The 9,171-nt window shown below is 41.0% G+C and overlaps 1 pseudogene; it reads right to left on the reverse strand.

The window, feature by feature from the left end:
* Window positions 1–305: 305 nt before the first annotated feature.
* LOC137991026 (uncharacterized) lies at window positions 306–1,664 on the reverse strand (annotated as a pseudogene).
* Window positions 1,665–9,171: the final 7,507 nt, after the last annotated feature.

Raw genomic sequence — 9,171 nt, forward strand, 5'->3', positions numbered from 1 at the left:
GAAAGCCCGGTGCTCAAGCAACTGAGCCACCGGTGCGCGAGAAGGGAGTGTTCTTTTCTTTCACTTTCCGTTTCTCAATCACTAGCATAGATAAAACCCAAGGGGTGTGTTCCTCTTCTTTTACAATAATTCAATCTTCTTCCATCTCTGTGAGCTTCTCTCGTGCTGGTTCAAGAAGTGAATTGGAATTTTTCTGGGAGGATGTACCACTGGAGGAACTGACGGGTCAACTTCCAAATGTATTTTGTTCGATAGCTTGCCAGGTTTATCACTAAAACAATCTTTATAGTCCTGCAACACAGGATCGGTTTGAAAGAAACTTGGCAGTTCTTGCTCTGGTTGTTTTGACTATAGAGTAGTTATCAGTTCAACGTTCATAAACTCAAGGACTTCTAAGTCTAAACAAGCATCACAACCCAGCAATGGTGTAAAATTTCCATCAACAACAAGATACAACAGGTTAAGCTCACGACTCCCATATTGAGTTGGAAGCCTCACAGAGCCCTTTGGATGGATGGGTTTAGGTGCAAGCCACCCCTTCAAAGGTTGCTGAATTTTCTGAAGAGGTTTGTTTGTGATCTCCTTGTACAGCTCATAGGAAATGACTGTAGCTTCTGCACCAGTATCTGCCTTGATCTGTACATTCTTCCCAGCAATTTTGACAGTAATCAAACTCCTAGATTTCTCTCGAGTGCCGGAGACACTATCCAGCTCAACTGATTCAAAATGAGTGTGCACATCGTGAGTCGTTGGAGGGTCATGCTCCACAGCTGCAAGTAGTGAACCTTCAGCACTTAATTCTTTGCACACTTGTGCAAAGTGTCCTTCCTTCTTACACTTGTTCCATTTCTTTCCAAGAGCTGGGCAGCGAGGTGGCTGAGTAAATGGATGCTTGTAGCCACAAAACTTACAGTTACGAGCAGGTGTCTTTTCTTGAACCTTTCTTGAACCGTTCAGAACCCGCCTCTGTTGGTGTATTGAACCTGTATTTCTGTTGTTCGGCTGCCTCGAATGTACGACAATAATCATGAGCAGTTTGCAGCGTTAAATCTGGTTTCTTCAGCAGTTCACCTCGCAATTCGTCTGACAAAACTCCTCCGACAATACGATCACGACCACGATCACGATCTCGGAGGTCGCTAAATTCACAAGTTAAAGACACTCTTTTCAGTTCACTGACGAAATTGTCAATCCTCTCCCCTTCCTTCTGGTTTCGCTGATTGAACACCAGTCGCTCATAAATTACATTTCTAGCACCCTGGCACAATTCCTCGAATTTCCGACAGACATCTTGATAGCAATCTTTGTCTTCTTAATCGGTAAACACAAAGTGACTGTACTCTTCGATAGCTTCTGGCCAAGCACAATGTAACAGCAAGTTTACCTTCAGTTTGTCCGCTTTAGCAACTTTGTCCTTCGCAACAAGGTAAATCTCAAATTGCATAAAAAATTTCCTCCAGTTCTCAGCAGCATTCGCGTCTAGACTGTCTAGAAGCAGTGGACCGGGCATTCGAGATTCTTGTTCGGCCATTATACAAGATACAAAAATACAACTCACAGGAAACTTGCTTTTCCAGCAACTCATCTCACAATTCGGCAGGGAAGGAAACCGCTTCTGACACCATGTTATGATATCGTTCAATCAAGCAATGCTAAACTCAACGACTAGTAACAACTATTGATTCTAACATGTTCGTGTCCCTTTTAAAAGTCCCGACACAACGCACATGGTTTTCCGTTTTCGGGGTGTCCATGTAAGTCACTCAGGGGCTCCTAAGGGGATCCTCAAAGGTTTCAATATTACAACATCTTCAACAATTGTTGTGCGGATCAAAGGAAAACTTGGAAAACAATCAATGAACTGACCTCACGTAAGTCCAACAAAACTGTTATTAAGGAGATGCATTATAATGTGTAAATTCTGGACTGGAGATCAAACAGAATATAGCAGAAGTGCTCAACTCCTTTTTCACAGAAATTGGGCCAACCCTTAGCAGAGACGTGACAGAAGTTGATAAATCTTTCGAAGAATTTCTTACTGAAACTGATAAAATTATTTTTTTGAAAAAACAACACCAACACATGTTTTTGCACTACTATCAAAGCTTTGCAAGTCAAAGGCAACTGGATTAGATATATTTCAGCGAAACTCCTGAAGGAAAGCCCTGATGTACTAGCGGAATCTCTTACTCATATATTTAATATGATGACTGGCATCATTCTCGATGAGTGGAAATCTGCCAGAGTCACTCCACTGTATAAAAATTCTGGGAAGCGCTCTGATCCGACGAATTATCGACCAATATCAGTAATTCCAGTTGTGGCTAAAGTCTTTGAACGGATAATTTACGATCAGCTTTATCATTATTTAATTAAAAACAACTTTGTGTCATCAATCTGGTTTTCGGTCTTTGCATTCCACGCTCACAGCACTTATCGAAGCTACAGATAGCTGGGCAATGGATATAGATCGTGGTCTTGTTAATGCCGTAGTCTTTTTAGACCTCAAAAAGGCATTTGATACAGTAGTTCACGATATTTTGTTACAAAAATTGCAATACCATGGGATTTGTTGGACCAGCCATCAATGGTTTGCTTCTTATTTGGATAATCGAACACCGATTTGTCATCTAAATACATACATACATACATACATACATACATAAACTTTATTTTTCCTCGAATTTAAGAGTAGCTATTATGAAAGCTAATATTTCCGAGAAAACAATAACAAAAGTAACAAAATATACAACAACTTGTATATTCTTGTAAGTCAACTCCGAAATGTTTTTGATATATATTAATGACTTACCACATTGTCTGACATATTCGGGACAGGGAATGTACGCAGATAATACCAGGATGACGCTTGCCAGTACTGACATTAAGCATATAAATTATTGCCTTAATCACGACCTGAGTAATGTGTACGAATGGCTCTCTGCTAACAAGCTTACCCTAAATATGACAAAAACTGAGTTTATGCTTATTGCATCAAGGCAGAAGTTATCACAATTTACGGAAAGTCCCTCTCTTACTATAAACGAAAACGCAATAGAACAAGTAACTTGTTCTATTGCGTTTTGAAGTAACCTCCGCTAAATCCCTTGGAGTTTATGTCGATCAAAATATAAACTGGAAGTGTCATACTGAAAACATCTCTAAGAAAATAGCTTGTGCCATTGGTGCAATTAAACGAATTCGGCATCTCACTCCATTTAATGTTCTAATTAAAGTTTATCATAGCCTTATTCAAACATTTTTTGATCCGGGCACTAGGGTGGCGAAGACTCTACTATCAAAGATTGGAATAGAAGTCTATTCTAATGTATAAAACATTACATGGTATGACACCTGATTATCTGAGATCAAGATTTGTATATCGTGACAATGTAAGTGCTTATCGTTTAAGAAATACCGAAAACAAATTAGTTCTTCCACAACCTCGAACTGGTTATTTCAACAGAAGTTTTTTGTACAGTGGAGCTCAGTTGTGGAATAACTTAGCTGTAGACCTAAGACAAGCGTCTTCACTGACCGATTTCAAATCTAAATTAAGTCGCCACAGCTTTAAAGTAATATCTTAATTTTAAGTAGACACGGCCTCCATGAAAAGCAGAATTTTTATTTATTTCTTTTATTTCAATTGTTATTATTAAATTTTCTTGTAGTTAGGTAAAGAGACGTACTACTATAGATAACTAACTAGATCAACTGATGGGAACACCGTCTATAAATAAAGTTAACCTACATGTATCCTATCCTATCCTATACAATGTCTCTGGCTTCTTGCTGTTGATGGGACCAATTCCAGGCGCTATCACATTTAAGTAATTCACTCATTGGACTGATCACAAGCGATAGGTTTGGTAGGAATCTTCCAAGGTAATTGATCATTCCCAGTAATTGACGCAATTTTGGTACATTATGTGGTGCAGAAAGTTCTTGAATTGCTTTGACTTTATCTGGGTCTGGGCTCATCCCTTCTTCGCTAACAACATTTCCAAAATAGCATATCTTAGGTTTTCAACCCACATATGACGCCGAGTCATGGAATCGAACCGGGGCCACATTGGTGGAAGGTGATTGCTCTCACCACTGCGCCATCCCCTGCGCCATCCTTCATTTTTTAAAGATCTGAAAGCTGTATGTTTCTGTTAGAGGTAATCAACGGACACTGAACAATTTAAAATACATGCTGTCGTAAACGCTCTAGGCTTTGTTGTTGATAAGCATAAAATTCCCTCTCTCCTCCGCAAAAATTTAAATACACTAAAATAGGGGATACATGAAATACCTAGGTTGAAACATATGCTGTCTTCAGTACATGTGGGCTCATGTTACAGTATCACGTGACAAATATCAACCGTTTGTGTTCCGAAGCGAGCAAGTTGGCTCAAATCTGGTAGGTAATCATTTTATAAGTGCCTTTTCAGGCCATTGTCGTCTACAGAAGCCCCCAGGCTAGCATCATTAAGCTAGAATGTGGGTAAAGGCAAGCCTTTGAAAGAAAACAAAGGCGAGAGATGGTTTCATGCAGACTGGGACGCCTAAAATACTCTGTTGTAAACATGGCGGTTCGCGAGTGAAGTTGTCTCTCTGGCCTTTCTGTGGACGAATTCCAGGACCTACTGACACAATCTGGGCAAGTTTTGAAAGCTTAAACCTTCAATCGATGCGTTATTTTGCTGGTAGGACTGGGTGGCCCGACACTTATGAAAAAAAACTATGAAATGAGAATCGGGAGTCTTCCCTTGTCATGGAATGGCAGAATTACCCAGAATTCTTTTTGGGCATGAGCGAGGCAACTGAAGAAGCACGAGACTGGCCTTCATCGAATGGCTGAAGCGCGGCCAGAGGAAATGATTTATTGCCAGATACTCAGGAGTAGGCCTGGTGTGTGCTGTTAACTTAGATTTTGGATTTCTGACCAAGTTTTTGTCATAGAAAATTCGCGACAAAGTTGTGCTCTCATTTCGCTGTAATTCTCGTGTCAAAGAAACGGTATAATAATGTAAATAAGAGAATAACGATATTTATATTTGCAGATTACCTGTCCTCTTACTACGAACGTCAAGCTCTACATCTCTATGAAATAAGAGCGTTCAAAATTTCCTCGTATCACTTGACAAAAGTATGTGGTTTTTTTTTTAAAAGGGTTTTCTGCTTATATGAAAAATACGTTTTCTCTCCTGTCCCCTTCTTATGCATGATCTTCGCGGAAATTACATTCTGTCCCTCAATAAACCTGGAACAACCAGTTGTGGTCTTACTTCTCTTTTTTCTTACAAATCAGCTAAGTTGCGGAATGCGCCACCTCATTTTATCCGTACCTATGAGCTTACTGGTCTTAAAAGAGAATCCAGGGCCGCATTTTGTACAGCGGCTTTTCTTTTTAATGAATATATCTTTAAATATTACGTATTTAGTATGCTATGTATTTTAGCTGTAAATGTAATGTCTCGAAGATATTAGCTGCTGTAGTTATTCGGAAATTCGAGATCAAATGAAGCTTATGCCTGTATGTATGTTACCTTTAGCAGGGCGCGTGCGCACTCTTTGTAATCTGCGACTCCAATGCTTACCATATGACAGACAAAATGACTTGTCCTTCAATATATAAGCCATCTAATTCTTACGCTATATTGACAAGGGCGGTTTGGAGCTGTGAGTAGGCGTGGGATTTGTCACATATGGTTTAGGGGCCGACATATCTCTCCCTCAATGCCGTACCGGGAGGCAAGGTCGGTAGCAGAAAGCAGCGAAGGGCCAACTGCGTCCAAAAGCGATCGCACGGGCCGAAATCCCGGGATGACTCGTTTGGTACGACGCTCCAGCGCCGGTGTCTGGAGGTACTGCGTTTTTGTCTCCTGTTCAAACATTCCGTCAGCGCATGCGCAAATTTTCTGGCTCTTCGATACCTAGCCTACCAAAAAAAATTAACGTGCTGGTTTTTTTGTTTTTTTTTTTTTAACCAGCAATTGACATTTCAGTTGATTTTATAGGCATGAACGTAACGTAAGAACCGTGCGTGTCTGGTCTTGTCTCAGACAGAGGCGAGAGATGGTTTCATGCAGACTGGGACGCCTAAAATACTCTGTTGTAAACATGGCGGTTCGCGAGTGAAGTTGTCTCTCTGGCCTTTCTGTGGACGAATTCCAGGACCTACTGACACAATCTGGGCAAGTTTTGAAAGCTTAAACCTTCAATCGATGCGTTATTTTGCTGGTAGGACTGGGTGGCCCGACACTTATGAAAAAAAACTATGAAATGAGAATCGGGAGTCTTCCCTTGTCATGGAATGGCAGAATTACCCAGAATTCTTTTTGGGCATGAGCGAGGCAACTGAAGAAGCACGAGACTGGCCTTCATCGAATGGCTGAAGCGCGGCCAGAGGAAATGATTTATTGCCAGATACTCAGGAGTAGGCCTGGTGTGTGCTGTTAACTTAGATTTTGGATTTCTGAACAAGTTTTTGTCATAGAAAATTCGCGACAAAGTTGTGCTCTCATTTCGCTGTAATTCTCGTGTCAAAGAAACGGTATAATAATGTAAATAAGAGAATAACGATATTTATATTTGCAGATTACCTGTCCTCTTACTACGAACGTCAAGCTCTACATCTCTATGAAATAAGAGCGTTCAAAATTTCCTCGTATCACTTGACAAAAGTATGTGGTTTTTTTTTTAAAAGGGTTTTCTGCTTATATGAAAAATACGTTTTCTCTCCTGTCCCCTTCTTATGCATGATCTTCGCGGAAATTACATTCTGTCCCTCAATAAACCTGGAACAACCAGTTGTGGTCTTACTTCTCTTTTTTCTTACAAATCAGCTAAGTTGCGGAATGCGCCACCTCATTTTATCCGTACCTATGAGCTTACTGGTCTTAAAAGAGAATCCAGGGCCGCATTTTGTACAGCAGCTTTTCTTTTTAATGAATATATCTTTAAATATTACGTATTTAGTATGCTATGTATTTTAGCTGTAAATGTAATGTCTCGAAGATATTAGCTCCTGTAGTTATTCGGAAATTCGAGATCAAATGAAGCTTATGCCTGTATGTATGTTACCTTTAGCAGGGCGCGTGCGCACTCTTTGTAATCTGCGACTCCAATGCTTACCATATGACAGACAAAATGACTTGTCCTTCAATATATAAGCCATCTAATTCTTACGCTATATTGACAAGGGCGGTTTGGAGCTGTGAGTAGGCGTGGGATTTGTCACATATGGTTTAGGGGCCGACATATCTCTCCCTCAATGCCGTACCGGGAGGCAAGGTCGGTAGCAGAAAGCAGCGAAGGGCCAACTGCGTCCAAAAGCGATCGCACGGGCCGAAATCCCGGGATGACTCGTTTGGTACGACGCTCCAGCGCCGGTGTCTGGAGGTACTGCGTTTTTGTCTCCTGTTCAAACATTCCGTCAGCGCATGCGCAAATTTTCTGGCTCTTCGATACCTAGCCTACCAAAAAAAATTAACGTGCTGGTTTTTTTCTTTTTTTTTTAACCAGCAATTGACATTTCAGTTGATTTTATAGGCATGAACGTAACGTAAGAACCGTGCGTGTCTGGTCTTGTCTCAGACAGAGGCGAGAGATGGTTTCATGCAGACTGGGACGCCTAAAATACTCTGTTGTAAACATGGCGGTTCGCGAGTGAAGTTGTCTCTCTGGCCTTTCTGTGGACGAATTCCAGGACCTACTGACACAATCTGGGCAAGTTTTGAAAGCTTAAACCTTCAATCGATGCGTTATTTTGCTGGTAGGACTGGGTGGCCCGACACTTATGAAAAAAAACTATGAAATGAGAATCGGGAGTCTTCCCTTGTCATGGAATGGCAGAATTACCCAGAATTCTTTTTGGGCATGAGCGAGGCAACTGAAGAAGCACGAGACTGGCCTTCATCGAATGGCTGAAGCGCGGCCAGAGGAAATGATTTATTGCCAGATACTCAGGAGTAGGCCTGGTGTGTGCTGTTAACTTAGATTTTGGATTTCTGAACAAGTTTTTGTCATAGAAAATTCGCGACAAAGTTGTGCTCTCATTTCGCTGTAATTCTCGTGTCAAAGAAACGGTATAATAATGTAAATAAGAGAATAACGATATTTATATTTGCAGATTACCTGTCCTCTTACTACGAACGTCAAGCTCTACATCTCTATGAAATAAGAGCGTTCAAAATTTCCTCGTATCACTTGACAAAAGTATGTGGTTTTTTTTTTAAAAGGGTTTTCTGCTTATATGAAAAATACGTTTTCTCTCCTGTCCCCTTCTTATGCATGATCTTCGCGGAAATTACATTCTGTCCCTCAATAAACCTGGAACAACCAGTTGTGGTCTTACTTCTCTTTTTTCTTACAAATCAGCTAAGTTGCGGAATGCGCCACCTCATTTTATCCGTACCTATGAGCTTACTGGTCTTAAAAGAGAATCCAGGGCCGCATTTTGTACAGCAGCTTTTCTTTTTAATGAATATATCTTTAAATATTACGTATTTAGTATGCTATGTATTTTAGCTGTAAATGTAATGTCTCGAAGATATTAGCTCCTGTAGTTATTCGGAAATTCGAGATCAAATGAAGCTTATGCCTGTATGTATGTTACCTTTAGCAGGGCGCGTGCGCACTCTTTGTAATCTGCGACTCCAATGCTTACCATATGACAGACAAAATGACTTGTCCTTCAATATATAAGCCATCTAATTCTTACGCTATATTGACAAGGGCGGTTTGGAGCTGTGAGTAGGCGTGGGATTTGTCACATATGGTTTAGGGGCCGACATATCTCTCCCTCAATGCCGTACCGGGAGGCAAGGTCGGTAGCAGAAAGCAGCGAAGGGCCAACTGCGTCCAAAAGCGATCGCACGGGCCGAAATCCCGGGATGACTCGTTTGGTACGACGCTCCAGCGCCGGTGTCTGGAGGTACTGCGTTTTTGTCTCCTGTTCAAACATTCCGTCAGCGCATGCGCAAATTTTCTGGCTCTTCGATACCTAGCCTACCAAAAAAAATTAACGTGCTGGTTTTTTTCTTTTTTTTTAACCAGCAATTGACATTTCAGTTGATTTTATAGGCATGAACGTAACGTAAGAACCGTGCGTGTCTGGTCTTGTCTCAGACAGAGGCGAGAGATGGTTTCATGCAGACTGGGACGCCTAAAATACTCTGTTGT

This window comes from Montipora foliosa, chromosome 2 (assembly GCF_036669935.1).
Source record: "Montipora foliosa isolate CH-2021 chromosome 2, ASM3666993v2, whole genome shotgun sequence".
NCBI lineage: Eukaryota > Metazoa > Cnidaria > Anthozoa > Scleractinia > Acroporidae > Montipora > Montipora foliosa.